The 22,308-nt window shown below is 41.3% G+C and overlaps 1 protein-coding gene across 4 annotated transcripts in view; it reads left to right on the top strand.

Moving 5' to 3' along the window:
• Positions 1–1,865: 1,865 nt before the first annotated feature.
• LOC139557417 (vitamin D3 receptor A) overlaps positions 1,866–22,308 on the top strand; it is an 81,058-nt gene continuing 60,615 nt past the window's right edge. The window contains exons 1-2 of one of the 4 annotated variants that reach the window (XM_071372194.1): positions 1,866–1,997; positions 2,462–2,603. The gene's annotated coding sequence lies outside the window, so the exon portion shown is untranslated. Of the gene's footprint in view, positions 1,998–2,461; positions 2,604–9,731; positions 10,086–22,308 lie in introns of those variants that run through there. The other 3 variants (XM_071372199.1, XM_071372195.1, XM_071372196.1) reach the window with 3 other exon arrangements.

Below are 22,308 nucleotides of genomic sequence, written 5' to 3'. Positions count from 1 at the left end.
TTGGGTTAAGTGGGCTGGGAACTCACCCAAGCCGCCTACATGCCTGTATAAAATGAAGTCAGCTTTTGTAAATAAGGCATAATGCAGCAAGAGGTCACAATAAGTGTTAGGAATATGTCATATCATTGATAATTAAATAGTAAATGATTACTTTTATAGCGGATAGAGCCTCTATTTCAATTCATTTTAAACTTACTACATTCACCATGAGTTCAAGTTCAAGACTGCATTCATAGACTCATGGGCCTGGTCAGTGAGCTTTTATTTGCTTTTCCAGCTGGACTCACTGTGGCTCTTGGGCTTTTTAAATAGGACAGTCTGGGATATGTGCCCTTGTGGTGAACACAGTAAAAGCAGAACAGTAAACATGATGGACTGAAAATTGCAAACGTCCTTTGTGCATCATCCTTTAATACACATTTCACTCACCATCAAGAGCACTGGGCAAACGGCAATTTCCACCAATGGAGGTGAATCCAGAGAATTTGTGGCTTGTTTATGTTCCAGTGGAGTCTGCATTCGGGAGAGAGGATGCCTAGTGTATGGAGGGGGTGTGAGCATGGGGTGGAATTTGAGAGGGAGAGAGTGTCTCCTGTTCCTCAGTTGCACTGTGTTTACACAGTGGACACACCCCTGACCCAGGCACCACCACACACCCCCATGCCTCACTTCCCCCACATACACTGATCCGCCCCTCAGACACAAAGCCACAGGGATGGCCTAGATTCCTGCACGTGCAGACGCAGGCACATAAAGGCACAGGGAAAATATTACACATGCCTGTTCTGTTGCACATGCAACCCACATACCTTGCCAGATATTCATTTACATGTACACATAGCACAAATGGCCCTCACGCCAGATTCACACACTCCATCATATGCTGTGTGTATGAGCATGCTGAAAGACTAGACTACTAACCATTGCCTACACATTCACACACATGTATACGCCCACACAAGGTATGCAGACAAAGCTTAATGCGGTCACTGTTACACACTGAGCCCCCTCCTCCACACTACACACTTCTCGCCATCTGCAAAGTGCTTTGTGAGGAGAGTTCTGGTAGGTTAGATTTGAGAGACACACCCAGGTCGCAGGAAACCGTCCGAGTGGGGCCCATGTGACTCTACAACAACACCACTTTCCAACGCGTGATGAGTGAGCATGTGTCCTACTGTTCACAATATGGCTTTGAGGAACCACTTGGTGCTATAAAAATGCTAATAGCCTACTGGTCAAAGATGTGGCTCTGGTTTAAAGGTCTGAAATTCTCCATTATTTGTAAGTGAAACCAACCTACCCAAGCTCAGCTCGCAGCCTCACACATGATCACTGACAGACAAAGAGGTCTGACAGTCATTCCTTCAGACTACCTCCAGAAAGGCATGTGCCCCAAATTAAGCTCTAACTCAACAACACTGGGCTGCATACAAAATCAGTTTCCCTAACCTCTTGATCCCCCTCCTCTTCGGGATGTGGCATTCGTTTTCAATGCAGAGAGGAAGAGAGGCTTTGATGCAGCCTTTGACGATGTATAATTCATAACCAGAAACACTTTACATTTTTGTATCCACATTGTTAATGTCTCTTTCTTGCGATAGAATCATAGCTCACTGTAGAAAAACAACAACATTCTCCAATTCTCCTTTCAGTCAATATGAGAAATCTCCAAATACACATAATTCCAAACTTCACAACAGCCGAATTGTTTAGCTCTTAGCTGGTTTTCTATGACGTCAGGACACACCCCTATATGGCAGGGGTGCATCGTCTTCAATAAATTCCGAGGAGTTCTATTCGACCAAAAGGATGAGACTGTCATGCTCCTGCCCAATAAAAAGAGAGATTATTCTTACATGTTTGTTATGATTGGTTGCTTGTGGTGATATACTTACAGATATGCCTTTCTGCTGAGCTATGGGGCGGGACAACGCAGAAGTGGTGGTCGTAGCTATTTATGGGTAGATTAAAGATTTACCTCCGTACGGATTAATGTAAGTTGTTTTACTAATAAGCTTACGATTTGGTCTATATAACATGCAAACGTTTTAAATACATTTGATTATGATGCACTGACTTTTAGTAATATGTGTTTTGATGCGTTTGAGGCTGAAAAAATGGTTCGCTCGCGCAGCACGCTTTGCTGGCGCTTTGCAACTGCGCGGGTAGCTCGCGGCATTTTAGCCAGCTAGTTTGTTAATATTTTAACATGCTGACAATGTAGTTAGCTAATGTAATTTTACTGCGTTTAATTTGGTAATGTTGGTGAATAGTATTATTATATACTTTACGAGATACTTAATATGGCTACCTAGCTATCTTGCTACAATATTACTTAGCGAGTTATACTCCTAACGTTAGCTGTTTTGTTCTGCATAATACATGTTTTGATTTATCGTCTTTATTCATAGCTAGCAGGTTACGTAAGTTTTGTGTGATTCATTGCCATTTCTTTCAGTTTAACACCAGAAAAGTTTCCATTGAACGAAGAATACGTTCACCAGCTACCAAACATTTGGAAAATTCTCGACCTGGCTTCAAGTTTAACAGTCCCCGAGACCCTACCCAGCAAAGTAAAGAAACGTGACATGCCACATCAGGTATGAACATAGCTTTTTAGCAAGTTTGCATAATGCGAGTTAACTAACGTTAGTCACAAACTCGATTCATCCACCACAGCAGGGACTGTGATGCAGCTAGTTGAGGAACGCTCAACTCCTTTTTCTTATCGAGGCTGAATTGAGTTTTGATATCTGGTCGCGGGATTTGCTAGCAACAACATTCAGTGCGGTCACATGCACACAAAAGCGATTATTTTGTATAGTCCGATTATTATAATAGTTAGATTAAAACGTTTACTTACTTTGTAAGAAGAACCTAATAATCATTTGTACATGAACACATCTGAAATCAGGTTACCTGATGGCAATCTGATAAATGCAGAATAGTGCAAAATAGTGCTGAGTGATTAGTGCTTTTTGGTTTCGGTTCGGTAATTTTTTTTAAACATCAAATGCATTATGTGGGTTGAATGCTGTAACAAGACAGAATAAAACGGTTAATAAAAGTCCCATGATGGTAGTGACCGGTCATTACTGCTTATCACTTATTAACCGTTTATTCACATTACTTTACTTAATTCAATTTTTTTAGTTGTGTATATTATATTTGTTTTATTCACTGACTATTTCATTCCAAGTCATCTCATATCTATAGAAATGCTGCCTATTAACCGTTTATTCACATTACTTTACTTAATTCAATTTTTTTAGTTGTGTATATTATATTTGTTTTATTCACTGACTATTTCATTCCAAGTCATCTCATATCTATAGAAATGCTGCCTATGCTATCTGACAAAATCACTATTTTGTAGTTCTTCAAAGTAAATGAGGCATACTTTTATGACTGCTGAATACCAACTATCAATCACTTAGATCATGTATTTTCAAGTAGATGCTTCCCAAAGCAACTGTTATTAGTTGTTTGAAAACCGAAAAGTAACTTGCTCGGCACTAGCAGAAAACTGGCAATCAAAATAAACGTTCCACCACAGCGAACATGTTATTTTTGCTAAGCGTATTTGATTCTGAGTTTGTACATATAAAGTTTGTATGTGCAAACTACTTCTAAGATGCATGCATTCAGTTCCGAACACAGTTCACTCACGCTGAAGAGGGGGGCTCGCTCGGCTGGTGCTAGCACACGCGCAGATCAAATGCACCGCTGGTACGCCGATTTTTAAGGTCATTACGTGTCGTAATCTTTTCGAAAGATTGCTCAGAAAACTAGGTGTTTTAATCCGCGAATGCTCTCGTAATTTGACTTTACGCAGATTAAAGCTGCAATATGTAAATTTTTGGGGACCTGAGCAAATTCATGTAGAAATGTGACTTATCGATCTGTCATTTTCATTGAAAGCAAGTCTAAGAAAAGGTACATCTGTTCTACCTTCCCATTCTTAAGTTTTGTTTTTGCATCTTTTAGTTTCTGTTTTCTACACCAGCTTCAAAAAACTGAAAAATACAATATTTTGGCTTATTGAGAAGATATTTAACAGCGATTTTAAATGATACAATGATTCTTTACATTTGTTTTCTCACAAACTGAAATTAGGCAAACTATTTGAATTTTAGCAACTAGGAAATGGCAGTGGTTTTCTGCCTAGTGTACCTTTTTTAAGATAAGCAGAGTATGGTGTTTACATGACTATTGCATAATCGATTTAATATCATTTTTATTGGGTAACCTTACTAATTGTAAACCTACTTATTGAGTTACTATCAGTCGATCCTTGTGAAAATGTCAATTCTGAAAACAATTGTTTTTCCTGTACAACTGCGGTCCTGCTGAAATTATTTTATTTTTTAAATAAAAAATATTACCCCCTTTTTTTCACCCCAATCTCGTGGTATCCAATTGTTAGTAATTACTATCTTGTCTCATCGCTACAACTCCCGTACGCGCCCGGGAGAGACGAAGGTCGAAAGCCATGCGTCCTCCGAAACACAACCCAACCAAGCCGCACTGCTTAACACAGCGCGCCTCCAACCTGGAAGCCAGCCGCACCAATGTGTCGGAGGAAACACCGTGCACCTGGCTACCAGGTTAGCGCGCACTGCGCCCGGCCCGCCACAGGAGTCGCTGGTGCGCGATGAGACCAGGATATCCCTACCGGCCTAACCCGGATGACGCTAGGCCAATTGTGCGTCGCCCCACGGACCTCCCGGCTGCGACAGAGCCTGGGCACGAACCCAGAGTCTCTGGTGGCACAGCTAGCGCTGCGATGCAGTGCCCTAGACCACTGCGCCACCCGGGAGGCTGAAATAAAAAACTAACTAACTCCTGGAATAATTTTTTTTTGACTCGATGGAAGAACGTAGTCAGAGATGCTGATGAATGTATTGCTTGAGCCCTGTATGCAACTGGTTCACCTCTGATGCTCACAGGCATTGTGTATTGGAAGAGATTTCTGAATATTCTTCGCCCAACATACACCCCTCCAACCAGACATGCTTTATCTACCAAGAGTTCAAGTGAAGGTCAAGCAAATCATAGAGAAAGCAGACCCTATTGCAATCATCTCTGATGGGTGGTCGAATATTCGTGGGCAAGGAATAAGTAACTACATCATCTCCACCCCTCGACCAGTATTCTACAAGAGCACAGACACAAGGGACAACAGACACACCCGTCTCTACATTGCAGATGAGCTGAAGGCAGTCATCAATGACCTTGGACCACAGAAGGTATTTGCACTGGTGACAGACAATGCTGCGAACATGAAGGCCGCTTGGTCTAAAGTGGAGGAGTCCTACCCTCACATCACACCCATTGGCTGTGCTGCTCATGCATTGAATCTGTTCCTCAAGGACATCATGGCACTGAAAACAATGGATACACTCTACAAGAGAGCCAAGGAAATGGTTAGGTATGTGAAGGGTCATCAAGTTATAGCAGCAATCTACCTCACCAAGCAACGTGAGAAGAATAAGAGCACAACATTGAAGCTGCCCAGCAACATCCGTTGGGTTGTGTTGTCATCATGTTTGACAGTCTCCTTGAGGGGAAGGAGTCTCTCCAAGAAATGGCCATATTACAGTCTGCCCATATGGACAGCCCCATCAAGAGGATCCTCCTGGATAATGTATTTTGGGATAGAGTAAGCAGCCTGAAACTCCTGAAACCTATAGCAGTAGCCATTGCACGGATTGAGGGAGACAATGCCATCCTGTCTGATGTTCAGACCCTGCTTGCAGATGTAAGAGAATACATCTGTACTGCCCTGCCCAGTTCACTGTTGCTCCAAGCAGAGGAAACTGCAGTTCTGAAATACATCAAAAAGCGTCTGGCGATGTACACTTCCAAGGTTAGGGCTTTGGGATGGAGATGCAATATGGGAGTCGTGCCAACATATCTCATCAGCCGCCTCAGCGCAACTGGTCCTTGTTTGGGAACACACACACCAAATCAAGCAACAGTCTGACCAATACTAGGGTTGAGAAATTGGTGGCCATCCGGGCAATTTTGAGGCTTTTTGAGCCTGACAACGAGCCATCCTCAACAAGGTTGGAAGATGGGGCCTCAGAGTCTGATGTTCAAGAGGTGGAAATTGAGGAGGTCCAGGAAGAAGACATGGAAGCCTGAGAGGAACACAACCAAAGCTTTAGTTTCTGGACTCATTTTACAGATGTATGTTGAAAATGTTTTTGGGAGATGCAATGGATCATTATTTCCTTATCAGTATTCCCTTTTTTAAATTTTTTTATTTTTTTATTTAATCTTCCCATGTGAAGCGTCAACTCATTTAATTAAAGTTCAGTTCGTAACTAAATTATTTGTTTTTTTTCTATTGGAGTGATTTAATCATTTGCAATTATCTCTACTTATTGTAAGGTAAAATGTTTCTGTCTCCATATGATATAAAAACCTCTACATTTAAATGGTATCTAAATATTAATTGCATATATTCCCATGGAAAGTTTCCACTTCTGAATATTCTCCAAAATGTGCAACATATCTTAAACAGATGGATTTTTAAAATTGTTAATTATATTTCAATGATTTTCAAAACCTGCAATGAGGGAGGGTATTCCCCCCCCCATATCACTGAAAATCTTTGTTTGAAAATGACTTACTTTTTAACGCACTTTATTTTTTACAAATGTGCTGTTTTCACACACAGACACTGGTTTGATTCTGGAGATAATGAATATTAGATTGAAAGGTTGCCGAGTCGCCTTTTTAATCTGTCTATCCACCATTCTCATTGTGTGCGTGTAACCCTACTCACTAAAGTAGCTATGTGGGTACCGTTACATCCTCCTGTATGTGAATCTATAGAGACATTCTCTGTTGCAGACACATTTCTAGTGACATGGCAGTGTTCATAACCTTACCAGACTATTAGCTTTTTTTGCCTGAGTGGTTCATTTAATTTATTTCTCCCCAATATTCTGTTCTCTCTGTTTTGTTGCTTCAGGTTTTCACTGTCAATCACTTGTTTAATAGAAAAAACAACACTTGCTAAAACCACAGACTACTTTTGAGGTAGGAAAAATATACAATGTTTTTTTTGAGTAGTTACTATTTTAATGGAAGTGTATACCAGCAAGAGACTTGTTTCATTAGCAATGTTTCTGTAACCCTCATGTGATTGCAGAGTTTGCAAAACAAATGGCCACTGGATTCATATGCAAGTTTGTAGTTCACATTTAATTGAGAAGGTTTTGGGAAAGCCTTTCTGTCTGAATCAGAAGATGGTTATCGTTAGCATCGTCGCTAACGGCTACACATGTAGACATGCGCACGCACCACACACACAGACGGCCATTCCTGTGCTTTTGCGTTTTGTCTTATGATGCATTTTATTCATGTCTTATGTTTAACTTGGTCAAATTTAATGCATTTTCTAATAAGTTAATACATTTAGTTGATTTAAATAAAAGTTAAACACATTTTAAAAAATATTGTTAATTTTAATGTCTGGATTCTGTCAGCGTTCTCTGCAGCGCAGACTGTTCCTAAATGTTGTAGTCTGGCATTATTTGTGGTCTGATGTATGGGTAAATTTGATGTTTTTAGCACCATTAACCCATAGGCTAAATCTCATACCTCTGTGAAAAGAGACTTTGTCTACGGTACTTTTTGTGGCTGATGGCCATATTACGTTGGGAGTCACTGTGTTGTTTCTGAAGCCATTACCATGCGGAGATCTTGGCTGGCATGGTTGGGCTGTTTGATGTGGTCAGATTGTGAGGCACTCCATGCTTTTCTGAGGCAGTGCTGATAAAACCCTTTACCCCTCACCTCCTCAGAGCAGAACAGAGGTTCACTTCGATAGGGAAAGAGCCAGAAGATTTAGCACAGCCAATGATCTTTGTTTACCCACAAACTGTAGGCAAGAGTTGTTATCAAAGAGAATTTATGTGATGGTGGAGTTTGCAAATAATCATATCATTCTGCCAAGTAAGCATAGGCTACTTTGTAGTTAACATTTAATTGAGAAGGTTTTTGGGAAAGAGTTTCCATCTACCAGAAGACTTTCATTAGCATCATTGCTAATGGCTACACAAAGTGGTAGACTCGCGCACCACACATACCCAAACGGGGAATTCTCAATGTCTCTTCAGAAAGTTGCAGGAGATACAAATCACTGATGCATTCTGTTCATGTCTTATGATAAACTTGGGCAAATTAATACATTTTCAATACATTTAGTTGATTCCCTTTGTGCCAATACGTTTTTGAATATTGTTGAATACGATTTTAATGTCTATTCCTTCCGTGTTCTCCTCATTGTGCATTTTATATGGCCCTACATACTAGGCCCCCATTCCGGCAAGTGTTCCTGGATCATCTGAGTTCTGCCCTAGTAGCTGGTTAGTTCAAAGTGCAGTACAAACTGTCAAGCAGAAATGTTTCCAACACCATAAACAAACACGTCCAAGTAACTTGGCTATTGCTGATCTACAGCAATTCCCTGGCTTGTGGTGTGAGTGCACGTGTTGCTGTACAGACGGTGAGCTTTCTCTTGACGGCTCCCATATGGGCAAGGCTTGTGAAATTTTGTGTACATGCTTTGAAAACAACTGAAGGTGTGTCATTCGTTGTGTTCCCCCAACCACACATTGCAAACAAATAACTTGCTGTGCTGGAAGGCCCCTTGCACATTGCGTAGGACCACCCAGCTATGAGTGACACGAGGGAGATAATTCAACAAGATAAAAATTGTCCGTTTTTTTAATGAGTAGAGACCCATGCCATTATTAATTATTACCCTTTGCCTCACTGTCTTTCACTATTTTCCTTGAAGATGCAGTTTACGTCTAAGTATTTAACTGGTAAATCACTACACTCCAGTAGCCTTGCAGCCTGAGTAGTGGATTACTTTGAAAAAGAGGCTAATGGTTTCCACATGAGTGTAATTGCAATGGAACAAAATAAGTGTAGGTATAATTCAGGCCTTTAGAAAAATCGCTGATGTTATAGTTTTGTGATTAGGCCTCGGCCTTAGGGGCTTTGAGATCCCCAGGGGCGGCCAATGTTTGTAACAGGCAAGCCAGGCGGCTTTCTGTGACTGATCTGTACACCTTGACACTGTTAGTCCCCAAGCACATTGACAGAAGCCACATGGCTGGTTAATCCTGTGCTAGCATTCAATGCTGACAGAGAAAACGACAAGTTGAAGTACTCCATTGAGAACAATTGAAGTTTTCACAAAACCGCTCTTGGAGAGGACATTGACTTTTTCAAAAGGTTTTATAGTGTTAATATTTTTCTAAATAGGTGTCTCGATCAATTGTAAAGGCCTTGCACATTGCATACAACATGGAATTGAAGTTACCAGAGAACAAGGATTACTTCAGATTTTTTTAAACTTTTGGCTACTCGATTACACTAGTTTAACTACCATTACCTTAATGTTTTTACTGCTACAATAACATTTGCTCGTAGTGCTCATTAAGCCTTAATGGGCAGTGTTGATGTGCTGCTGTGTAAAGTGTATCCCTGGGGCTTGCAGTGCAGGAATTCACATGCTTTTGTCCTGTGCAGTGTATGATCCCTGGACTTGGAGAGAGCATAGCAGTAGGGAGGGGCTGTGTTTTGTAAAGGACTCTGGTCTGAGCTCTCGCTCTCTGACCGGTTGTCCTCACAGAGGCCCAGCGCAAGGGGGGTATCTACTCCTCCCTCCCGCTCTCTCGCTCCCCTCCTTCCTCTCTCTGCAGCTCATGGGTCGAGTGGATCAGGGAGGGATGGGGTGTAAACTGAGTCCACTGGATAGGATTGGTTGCGAGACAACAAGCCCCCCACTGCAGCCCCCTCCCCTTCCTGTTTGTGTCCTAGTCATGCGCACCCCAGACACCCCACCCCTCATCCTCACCACCGCCACTACTGCACAGAAGAGCTGCTGACTCCTGTGGATCTTCTGTGAATACAGAACACAGGGGTAAGCCCATGGAACAGGACTGAGCATGTTTGGCTTGAAGTGTTCTTCTCCACACTCTCTCTCCCTTTTCCTTCCACTCCTGTCTCCTCTCCTGTTTTTGGTTCTGATTTTCATTTTGGTGTCTGTCTCAGAGGTGTGTAATATGAGGTAGCTTTTTGAAATGTTTTTCTCGCTCTGGGTTTCTGTCTGTTTTCCTGTTGTGCTTGTCCTTGGTAGCATCTGTTTGGTTCTGTGCTATTTTTTTTGGGGCCACTCTGGTCTTCTCGGGTCAGGTTTGTTTTGTGTCTGTGCTTGTAGTTTGCCAGCCATAGTATGCTTTAAACCAACACCCGCGTTCTTCTCTCTTAGGAACTCTGTCAGATCAGATGACAGTTATACCCAGTGACGCAGCATGCATTAGAGTGACTTAATGGGGTAGTTAGATATTATTTTTTGTTTAGTTTCCTCTGGCATGATGTATTTGTCTGATTGCTGTATGTGGGGTTCCCTGTATGGAGGTGAAAGCTGACGCCACTATGCTTCAGTGACCTTTCTGCCTACACCACAGGCTACAGTTACGCTCATGCTGCGTTCCTGTGTTCACCTTTCATCCCAGGGATGTTATTGACTTTAAAAAATGCTGTTGACTATTGAAATGGAGTACCTCTGGAATGCATATGGAAAACCTAAAGAGAACGGATACAATGTGATTGCAAATATTGTGAGAACTAGGGACATCTGACATTTATGCTTATTCTTTGATGCTGCTAGTTAACACAGGAAACCATGAAACCTTAGCTCTGGGTGGCTATTGTCTCTATTGCATAATGTGTCTGTAATCTCATCACTAATCTTTAATGCTCAATTGCACTGTTGTAGTGTGGGGTGTTAACGTTTAAACGAAATTGGGATCCTTAACGTTATGAAAATTCTAAACTGAAATGTCCCCTCCACAAAATTAAAATCAGAGTGCAGTTATCACAAACATTATTATCCGCGTTATAGCCCAACTAGACAATAGGCTATAAAGGCCTGGGAAAGTTGTGTAATTTAAATAAAACCAGAGAGGAAAAGGCTAACTTTAGGCTACTTTGGTGAATTTTGCGAAGCATGCAAGACATATTACCAAGACGCATGCACACCCAGCCTGCCCCTCTCTCGTCGCGCTGGCTCGCCTGGTGCGTATTCATTACGCTGATTATGTTACAAAACGTTTCTTAAATGGGTGCAAATGGAACCTTCCTGAATTTGGCCAATAGAAACTCATTTTAGATTGATTACACCCCAGCTCTTTTTTTTTTTGCTAATGATGCAAGTGTATGTTGTGTGTAGAATATCCTTGCCTATTCATTAATGCTAGGCCCTACTCTACTGAAGTTGCGATACATTGCAAGCTAAGAAATTGTGAGAATGCATTACATTGCAAGATACAGCTTTTGGTTGCCGATCTATAGGCCTAGTGCACAGCTCTGACTGTCTAGCTGGGGGCCTATACTGTGCCTATCTTTCTCTCTCTTATGAAAGATACAAGTGTTTGATTAGCTGCCGTACTTCAGAGAACAGTCTCCTCCGTTCCAAAAATACTGAATCTTAGGTGTCGATTCCTAGCGTAAACTAATCTTTACACTCAAATGTGAGTCGACGTGCAAGGAGTTGAGGAATCAATTATTTTTAAAGTCGACTCACCACCACTACGTTGTTATCCGTTGGAAAAATAGCAGAGGAAAGGCAAGCAACAGCAACAAAGTCCTGTATGGCAGTTTTAATGAGAAAGAAATGTAAACTTTGCGACGTGGAATTGAGGTAGGCCTACAATGTTAGTACATTTGCAATGCTTAACCATCTGAAAGGGACACATGAGACCCAAGCACAGGAAGTCTGTGGCACCTTAATTGGGGAGGATGGGCTTGTGGTAATGGCTGGAGCGGAATAAGTGAAATGGTATCAAACACATGTGTTTGATGCAGGGGCGTAGACAGAATTATTTTGGGGGATAGGCCTAGAAAAATTTGTAAAGGCATTTTCCCCCCCTACTTGTTTATTACATTTATTTTGCGACGTGTACCGATATTATTTCGTAATACAATCGTTTTATACTAGTGCATAGTACTTGGAGCAAACTCGTTACATATACAAATAATTGCATATTAAAATAAGACAGTTGCCAACAACATAAAACTGATCTTCAGGCGCACTTTAATCTTGATGGGCAAACATGCCTATATTTGATGCTACCATGTATACCACGGCGGGCAGTAGTACTATAAAATGGTACCTTACCTTTTTAGTAGACGTATCATAAGGCGTGACCTACATCACAAGGCGCAGACGGCGAGGCTTTGAGTTGACAATAGTGATGATTTCCTCATAATCCAATGTATCTGTCTGTTCACGCTCAAAAGACAGCAAACTGAAGTGGTTCAGCCGGGCGCTTGTCATTGATGTGCGAAGACAATTTAAAAAAAATCCTAGTTGAGAAAAGTCTCTGCACTGCATGATGTCATTGGAAGTGTGACAGTGATCCTTAACAGAGTTTATATTAGGGAAAATATCATCAGGACAACTGTCAAGTACACTCATTATGGAGGAAAAGTCACTCTCCCATGTTCATTTTGCAACTCAACTGCTGAATAAAAACAGTGAATTCAGCATCCTCAATTGATATTGCATAATGATCGCATATGGTCTTCAAGCTGCTCTTTAAGGCCGGAGGTTTGGGATTCTTTGGAAAAGGAGACTGCCGCTTGCATGATCCCATATGTCTTCTTGAAATCTTGAGTTTAACGCTGTAATCTGTCTGTCTAGAATATTATTCCAAAGTTGCCTCACTCTTGATGCTGGATGTTTTCCCTATTGAAGTTGTGACTACACTGTCTGCCAATTTTACAGGCAGTTTTTGCTGCCGTGATGCGCTCACATCCAAATTACTAATATCATGCTTAATCATCTCTTCAGTTAACTCAGGGGAGACTTTGATAAAGTTCAAGCTATCTCTGAACGTACAAAAGCTGCTTTTGAGAATTTCAATTAAACCAATACAGTCCGTCACAGATAATGTAGAGCTTTGTAATCACTTCGTAGCAAAATCACTAGTGTCAAACAATTTGCTAAACGTGACTAACAGGAATAAAAACGTATTGTTCTGGATTTGTCGTAAGAGGGCATCGGCTTCTAATTTGGTTTGTCCACAAGCCTCTGAAATCTGCAAGAACCTCTAGAAGCACTTTACTCACAGACCCTGATTTTGAACTCCAAAGTTCATCTGGATTTTTCTAGCTCAATACATGGTCTATCGGGATGCAACTCTTTCTGTACTTCTATGAATTGAGCATGTCAGTGGGATCCAATCATAATTGTGTGTAGCTGGTTTACTGATTGAAACGGTGGGAGTTGCAATGCACATATTCCGTTTGAATAAATGTTTGCTTTAGTAGGACATGTTCCCTGACATGACTGAAGCGCCATCGAAACAAAAACCCACACAGAGTGGGATCCAACTCCAGGGGTTGGATTCCTTGTGCAGACAAATCAGCGGTTTCCATAAACCCAACAGCTCTTACAGTGGGGCAAAAAAGTATTTAGTCAGCCACCAATTGTGCAAGTTCTCCCACTTAAAAAGATGAGGCCTGTAATTTTCATCATAGGTACACTTCAACTATGACAGACAAAATGAGAAAAGAAAATCACATTGTAGGACTTATTTGCAAATTATGGTGGAAAATAAGTATTTGGTCAATAACAAACGTTTCTCAATACTTTGTTATATACCCTTTGTTGGCAATGACAGAGGTCAAACGTTTTCTGTAAGTCTTCACAAGGTTTTCACACACCGTTGCTGGTATTTTGGCCCATTCCTCCATGCAGATCTCCTCTAGAGCAGTGATGTTTTGGGGCTGTTGCTGGGCAACACGGACTTTCAACTCCCTCCAAAGATTTTCTATGGGGTTGAGATCTGGAGACTGGCTAGGCCACTCCAGGACCTTGAAATGCTTCTTACGAAGCCACTCCTTCGGTGCCCGGGCGGTGTGTTTGGGATCATTATCATGCTGAAAGACCCAGCCACGTTTCATCTTCAATGCACTTGCTGATGGAAGGAGGTTTTCACTCAAAATCTCACGATACATGGCCCCATTCATTCTGTCCTTTACACGGATCAGTCGTCCTGGTCCCTTTGCAGAAAAATAGCCCCAAAGCATGATGTTTCCACCCCCATGCTCCACAGTAGGTATGGTGTTCTTTGGATGCAACTCAGCATTCTTTGTCCTCCAAACACAACGAGTTGAGTTTTTACCAAAAAGTTATATTTTGGTTTCATCTGACCATATGACATTCTCCCAATCTTCTTCTGGATCATCCAAATGCTCTCTAGCAAACTTCAGACGGGCCTGGACATGTACTGGCTTAAGCAGGGGGACACGTCTGGCACTGCAGGATTTGAGTCCCTGGCGGCGTAGTGTGTTACTGATGGTAGGCTTTGTTACTTTGGTCCCAGCTCTCTGCAGGTCATTCACTAGGTCCCCCCGTGTGGTTCTGGGATTTTTGCTCACCGTTCTTGTGATCATTTTGACCCCACGGGGTGAGATCTTGCGTGGAGCCCCAGATCGAGGGAGATTATCAGTGGTCTTGTATGTCTTCCATTTCCTAATAATTGCTCCCACAGTTGATTTCTTCAAACCAAGCTGCTTACCTATTGCAGATTCAGTCTTCCCAGCCTGGTGCAGGTCTACAATTTTGTTTCTGGTGTCCTTTGACAGCTCTTTGGTGTTGGCCATAGTGGAGTTTGGAGTGTGACTGTTTGAGGTTGTGGACAGGTGTCTTTTATCCTGATAACAAGTTCAAACAGGTGCCATTAATACAGGTAACGAGTGGAGGACAGAGGAGCCTCTTAAAGAAGAAGTTACAGGTCTGTGAGAGCCAGAAATCTTGCTTGTTTGTAGGTGACCAAATACTTATTTTCCACCATAATTTGCAAATAAATTCATTAAAAATCCTACAATGTGATTTTCTGGTTGGTGGCTGACTAAATACTTTTTTGCCCCACTGTAATTTAATAATTCCAGCATGAATGTATCGGATGCACACAGCAATAAGTTCTCGTCTAGATTGTTCTTTATATTCATCTGCTACTATGGCAAAATACATGTAAGGTGCAGAATGAACTTCGTCTTTTATCCTGCACAGTAACAATGATGCTGCACACTCCAGCAACTCGTTCTGAATTTCGGGGCTCATAAGCGTGGTATTGCGAGGTAGCTCATTAAGCCTGTTTTGTATTTCTGAGTCATGCTTTGAGATGAAATTGAAGATTTCTAAAAAGTGACCTTTGTTTGCCTCCTTCAGTTTCTCTATGCCCTCTGAGTGGAATATCCTGCTTTGCACACATTAGAACAATATCTATGACCACTTTAACACGTGCAAGGTTTCTTTCTATAAAATCCATGTTTGCATCACCATGTATTTGGTTTAACAGTCCCACGACTTCTAGGCCCATGGTTCGCCTTGTAGGATTCAAAATTTGCAAGGGCACTAGCATGTCATTTGCTATTCTCGTGTTTGCAGCAAGCATTTCTTGTGAGTTTCCAGTTTTTAAATCCATCTCGTACAAATCTGAATTTGACATTTGCCCCAGGAAAGTGACTGCAAAACTTACAATAAATTGCATCTTTTGCTTTACTATACTCAATCCACACACACTGGTCATACCACCTTGAAGAGAAGCAACGTGATTTATCATACTTGAAGGGAACTTTGCTAGCTTTGGTTGACAGGCTGGTTCATCAACGGCAGACATCTGTCGGTGGACCTACTGCAGGTTCACCCTCGCCCGCAGCATCAAGAACGAGAGGAGACGGTGGGGTAGGCAAGCATGCCTGGCTCAACGTGGCATTGGCGGTTGTGATGGCTTTTGCGGTTGTTTATATCCTGGCGCCACCTGTTAATGTCTCATTCTTGAAGATATCGGGAGATTGATCCAAATTATTTTCTGGGGCACTTTTTTTCTTCCAGGTGTGTTTTTTTTGGAAAAACCTAGTGGTCGACATTTGGTTTGCCATTGCTAGAACTACTAAATGACCTTAGCTGGTGAGTCAATTCGAGTAAGCTAGCGTGGTAGAGCTTGCTAGCTTATGCGCTACAAAGTTTATCCACGTGACGTTCAGGTAAACCACCGTATGATTTTATTTTAAATATAACCAATAGTCGGAAGCCAACTTGATCGTCGCGGACTATTACATTATATTAAAATTACCCATAGAAAATAAATCTCACATGCATTTCTTTTAAAAAAATTAATAAAATAAATACAAATAAAAAGATATATTGAAGAATAACTATTTTGGGGTAGGCCTGAGAACAAACACCCAGACCTACCCGTGGCTACGCCGCTAGTTTGATGCCATGCTATTCGCTCCGTTCCTGTCGTTTTATGAGCCGTCTTCCCCTCAGCCTCCACTGGACCCAAGCCATTGCAGGCAGCAGCACAGCTGCATTGAATTTCTGGAGTTCTATGATATTTTTTTTTTGCATTTTAATGGACAATCAGGGAAAGTGTCTTTTTAAAGATTGTCACATCCCTAGTTGTAGTCAAGTCATACTGACTATAACAAAAGTGAATTGACTGACTGGTCTAAGATCTGAGGGACTTGCTGCTTTGAGAGTGGTAGGCATGCACATTAATGACGGGTCAGCTGTTTGTTACCTTCCCGCAATTGGTAATAACCCATCGGAAACCGCCCGACAATATGTGAAAATCTGAGGCACGACCCTCACCTGCAAATATTTAAATTTAAAAAATGAGCTGTACAGTCAGATGGCAGAGCAAATATTTTTTGGGGACAGGACTATCTTTGTGCTTATTTCTGACATTTTGTGAGGCTACTTGTTCGCTAGAGAACACATTATCACATGTTCTAATACCTTTAAAACGATAACCTGCACTCCAGATGGCCAAATCAGCCAGTAGATGGTATGGGCATACTTGTCTAGAACACATCCATCAGTCTATATCGTCATGACAAAGTATGTGCCGTCAGATTAATACCCTTAATACTGCAAAGCAGTTCTCCTCTCGGCTCCCTGCTAGCAGGTTCTTGCCCTTTGCACGTTTCCATAGCAAACTCACCAACTCAGTTTTGAGCTAGACACATGATCTCTACCAGGTTCGGAAATTGTGAGAATGTATCTCCTAAATTGATAGTGCAGTGTGTTTCAGGGATTTTACAGCGAGCTACCAACTTCACATGCTGATATTGACTTTGGTATTATTGAATGTAGCTATGTTTTCTAACTAGCTAGCCAGCCTGTACAGAGGTAGCATTGCATTGTGGGTTTTGTACCCAACAAATTTCCAAAACAATTTTCACGTGTTGCTTCCTACCTTATCACAATTATATGCAAAAAAAACATGGTATGTTACTTCATTTTCCTTATTTAACCATGTAAATCACAATAATTTGTGGTTTCGAGTGGGTTATCCCTCTAAGGAAAATTAAAAGCTATGAAAACGACTCAACTTTCTTCTGATAATATTTCAGTGAGATTTAGATGCATATTTTATGTGGTTGAAATATTCTCAGCTTTTATGATGCACATTCATTCTCCCAAGATGCCTTGAAGAAATCCTATTTCTCCACTCCTGTCCCTGTGTCATTTTACATTTGATGTATCATTTTACTGCAAGAAATGTAACTTTTTTTTTAGGAGTTAATATTATATTGGGCTATGTGAGAGGTTATAGGCCTACAGTCGGTGTCCAGATCTCAAGCTACTATTTCATTTAACCCATCTCAACAGTAGCCTATAGTTCCCTTGATGTGCCGTTTTGACTGTCAAATTAGTATAGCGCCTCACAATCATCACAAGTAACATAGCCGGCCGGCACTGTTATCATCTTTTACGAGTTCCCCAAATCTTTCCCAAACATTAGGCTACTGTTCTGTCCTTCCTTCCTTCCTTCCCTCCTATTTATTTTCAACTCTTCACTTCGCAGCTTTTCTCTTATCGTGGATTGACGTTCACTTTTGCTGACCAAGTTCCCTAAAGCATTTGTCAATTGGCGTGTATTTGGAGAGTGTACAGTTAGGCCTTAGTGCGTAGCCTAAGCTTTAACACCAGATACAAATAATGAAAGAAAAACCTAAATGTAGCCTGTAGATATAAATTATACATTTATAGTTTTACATTTCCCCCCCCCCCCCTTTTTATTCAAACTGCCCGCCACCCACCTGCCCTTCATCCACACAATATTTAATGACCCTGAAACTGCCCGCCCCGTGGATATGAGTCAAAGTATAGAAGGCACCATGCGAGCAGGCCTCAGGATGGCTTTCACCCAGATGCAGCAGGGAGGTGAGGTATTTTAAAGGAGTAGTTCATTATTTTACTACATGATGTTAGATGTACCTCATCCTGAAAGTAGTCTATGGGCCGGGAGAAATTGTGATCCATGGTTCGGTTTTCTTTAAAAAGTCACTACAAACTTCAGCTAACTCTAGCCACCCCTACCTAAAATGAAATGGTAATGATAGGAGCATGTGAACACGTATTTATTTTTTGATTCAAAATGCAGAAATCACTCCATTTCCTGGTTGCAAAAGTTCAAATAGTGTGCCTAATTTCAGTTTGTGACAAAACAAGCAAGTATAGTGTAGAGAATCATTGTACAATCTATACCGCTGTGAAATGTTTTCCATAACCAAAAATATTTTGTTTATTCAGCAGTTTAAAACTGGTGTAAAAGATGCAAAAACTCAACTTCAGAACGGGAAGCATAGAAATAGTGCATGTAACAGATCTATAACATTAATTTCTATGTGAATTTGGTCAGGTTGACATATTGAAGCTTTAAAATGGCCAAATCACCTTTAAGTAACATAAAACCAAATATGAAGTTGATTTCCAGTGATTGTGGTCACAGGTGATATCAGGCCCCCATCACTGCCATTTTAGATTTTTAGCTGAATATTGTAGTGGCGGTTTAAAGAACCAAACTATGGAGTAGAATTTCTTCTTGCTCATAGCCTACTTTCAGGGTGAGGAACCATCTAACATAGTAAAATAGTAAACTACTCCTTTAATTCCCCTTAGCCAGGAATTGAAATCCTTCAATGGATCTGCACTCATAACTCTGTCCTGTGTGCCAGCTGGGTCTGGTCAGCTTTATGAGATGTAGGCTTCAGCAGTAGTGTAATGGTGGTGCAGTAGTAGTGGATGATGTGATGGCAGGCTGCAGCACACTCCCCCATTGCAGTACCAGCCAAGAGCCAACAAAACTGTGCCCTTTTCTCCTGTGCACTGCTGCTGCATTAACACAGACAATCAGTCGTTTCCCTGAGTGAGGGCGGGAGGGAGAAACAAACTAAGCCAACACCAAATAAGAGTGAGGTAATGATTTTCGGAACTGCCTCTCTCCCGCTCTCATTATTTTCCCCATATGGACTTGGTTGTTGTTTTTCCTCCCTCACGTAGGTTTCATGTGGGAGCGACTCATGCCTGGCTGAGGAATACAGAGAAACATCCAGCTCCTCTCTGGACTGGAGGGACAATGTAGCTGTTTGCTGCTGTGCCCATTCTGTCCATAAGGCCTTGTTGTTTACACTTCTGTTGGATAGAGAGTGGTGTACCACTCTCTATTGCAGTCAGATATTCACTGTTCAAACAAATGTTTTACTGTTACCTGATTTATTGTTTTTTAATTGATGAATCAATCTGATTTTAATTCCTCTGTGATAGAGAACTATTTGTCTCCATGGCAGGCAGCAGTGGTTGGATTCGCCAGTGTGTATGTGTAGTCTGGGGCTTGGCTGTGTGGAGCAGAGTAGCCTTCCCTGCTGGTACCTCCCACACTGTACAGTAATGAACTCTGACTCTTGCTGTGTGAGTTCTTTTTCTGCTGTCCTAGTCAAGTGTGGTAAGTGCAGCAAGTGGGTCTTGAATTAGTTGCATCTATGTGCTTTCCCCACTTGCCCTCTTCCACGTTTTGCTATAAATCTCCTCCCCTGAGTTCAGCTGTGGGTTGCATTTGAGCTAGCATGATTGTGTCTGCTCACCCACTCACTCGCTCACTCACGCTCTTCCCCGCTGTCAGTTTCTTGAACAGCCTGTAGATTTGTGTTTTTTTTCTTAAACGGATGTAGCAGGCCTTTTTTCCACATCTATTAAAAAAATAATATATATATATCATTAATTGATGCCAGGGTTGCGTGGTGAAATAGATATTTTTTTCCTGTTCTTTTTGTAATGTGGAGCTGTGTGGAGGGAGATTCAGGGCAGGCTGAATCCCTGAGCAGATGGAGTGGTGGTGTGTGTCTGCTGAAGATGTGGGTTTGGACACGTGACTCCAGGAAGGGTTTAAATTAGGTGAACTCTACAAAGTGAGTGGAAAGCAAAGTACTCCAAGCCAATTACAGACCTACTGCAAATCATCTATTTTCTAAGAATTAAAAAAATATTTAAATGGGGTTTATTAGAAATATTTTCGTAGTTTCTTATACTCATGATGGTTAATTTGTGTGCCCCTTTAACACTAGAACCACTAAAGCAGTCATTCTGACTGCTCATGATTATAAAACATTTTTAAACTCATGACCCCCTATGTCCTTGACTTTTCCTAAATATTTCAACACGCTGCTGTTTAAATGTTAATATCACAAACAGAACTGGAGTTATAACAAGTTTTAGGAGGGTATGTCATTAAAAAAAAAAAATGGTTTTCCCTAATTGCCCCCTTCCCGACAGTAGGGCCGATCTGCACCTTCTCCCAAGTTGCCTCAACTGAACCTAAACTATACCGTCACTAATTTAATTTCTGTATCAACAGATGAAATGAATGGAGTGAAGTATGATGGGTGAGTTGATGAGCGAGGGGAAGTGAACAATGCATAGTTATGTAATCACCAATTGTGATTACTGGGGAGTGTCAAACCCAGCAGCGTTGCAGTTCTTGACACAAATCGGTGCGCGTGGCACCTACTACCATACTATGTTCAAAGGCACTTAAATCTTTTGTCTTGCCCATTCACCCTCTGAATGGCACACATTACATAATCCATGTCACAATTGTCACAAGGCTTAAAAATATTTTAGCAGCTCACTGCTGCTAAATGAAATATGGGGAACACTGAAGATGCCTTGTCCTGTTCATAAAAATATTGTGTTCTGCTCAAATGTCTGTTGTGACAGGAGGTTTTCAGGTGCTGGGTTCTAAAGGAATATACATGTTTTTTTTTTAAAGGAAAAAAAAGGGATAAACTTGCGCTCACTGAAATATTATTTCGATTTTAATTTATTGTTTTAGCAGCGAGGTAAGAAAAAATGGAGAGGTTTTGGCAGTATCCTTCACCAGCGTTTACGAAGGCTGCCGCCTAAATGCGCCCGTTTCTTCTGACCTCTGCTGCTAAAAAAAAATACATTAAAACAAATATTTCAGCGAGTGCAGGTTTTCCCTTTTCAAGTTGTCCTGCTGTTCATCTCAGTGCGTTCAGATCGAAGGCCAAGGGGTGTCAAATTGGCGATGGTAGGGACTGAGGCTCGGTGGGGAGCCTGTATACATTTTGTCTCCCTGGACCTCGAGGAGCTCTGCCTCTAGGGTGCTACTTTTCACCATTTTTAGACTGCCCGGAACAGCTTTTTATCTGGAGTACCAATCACAACCATTTCCTTCCAAAAAGTACATGAAGATAGAGTCGGTGGCCTTTTGCCCCTTTACCAAACCTACTGTACACGGCCAGTACGACATGGCTAGACACTCTGATATGCATAGCCTAAACATTGATCGCAATTTGGATTAACAAAAGTTTCTGATTAGTTAACTGATTGGCTATAAATCATACTACTCTCACGCTTGAAGTTTTCTGGTGTGTGATACTATAGGGCAATTCCACCGTTATAGAGTGACACTGAGACTGATTGTTCACTTTAAAATCTGTCACAAAAAGCAATGACTGCAAAGTTAAAGAACCCGTAACTCTATGCACAATGCTTACTTTTAACAATTTCCACTGAGTTGTATGGCTTAACTTGGCAATCATTGGATTTTGTTAGACATACATTTTAAAGTGAAAGATCTGAGTCTGTCACTCTTACTGTGGAATTGCCCCATAATTACCCAGCATACCACTCACTGACCTGAATCGCTCCCTGTCGTAATGTTTTCCCAGCTGCGTTTGATATATAGGCTAATGCCTGCTGGCGTTATCTGATAGAAACGCTATGGAGTAAGTAAAGCGATCAGTGCTCTGTGTACAGTGCATTCGAAAATTATTCAGACCCTTTGACTTTCCAAATTTTGTTACCTTACAGCCTTATTCTAAAATGGATTAAATTGTTTTTTCACCTCAATCTACACATTACCCCATAATACATTTGCTAACATAAAAAAA

This window comes from Salvelinus alpinus, chromosome 28, assembly GCF_045679555.1.
Source record: "Salvelinus alpinus chromosome 28, SLU_Salpinus.1, whole genome shotgun sequence".
Taxonomy (NCBI): Eukaryota; Metazoa; Chordata; class Actinopteri; order Salmoniformes; family Salmonidae; genus Salvelinus; species Salvelinus alpinus.
This window is presented reverse-complemented; position numbering and strand designations above follow the sequence as displayed.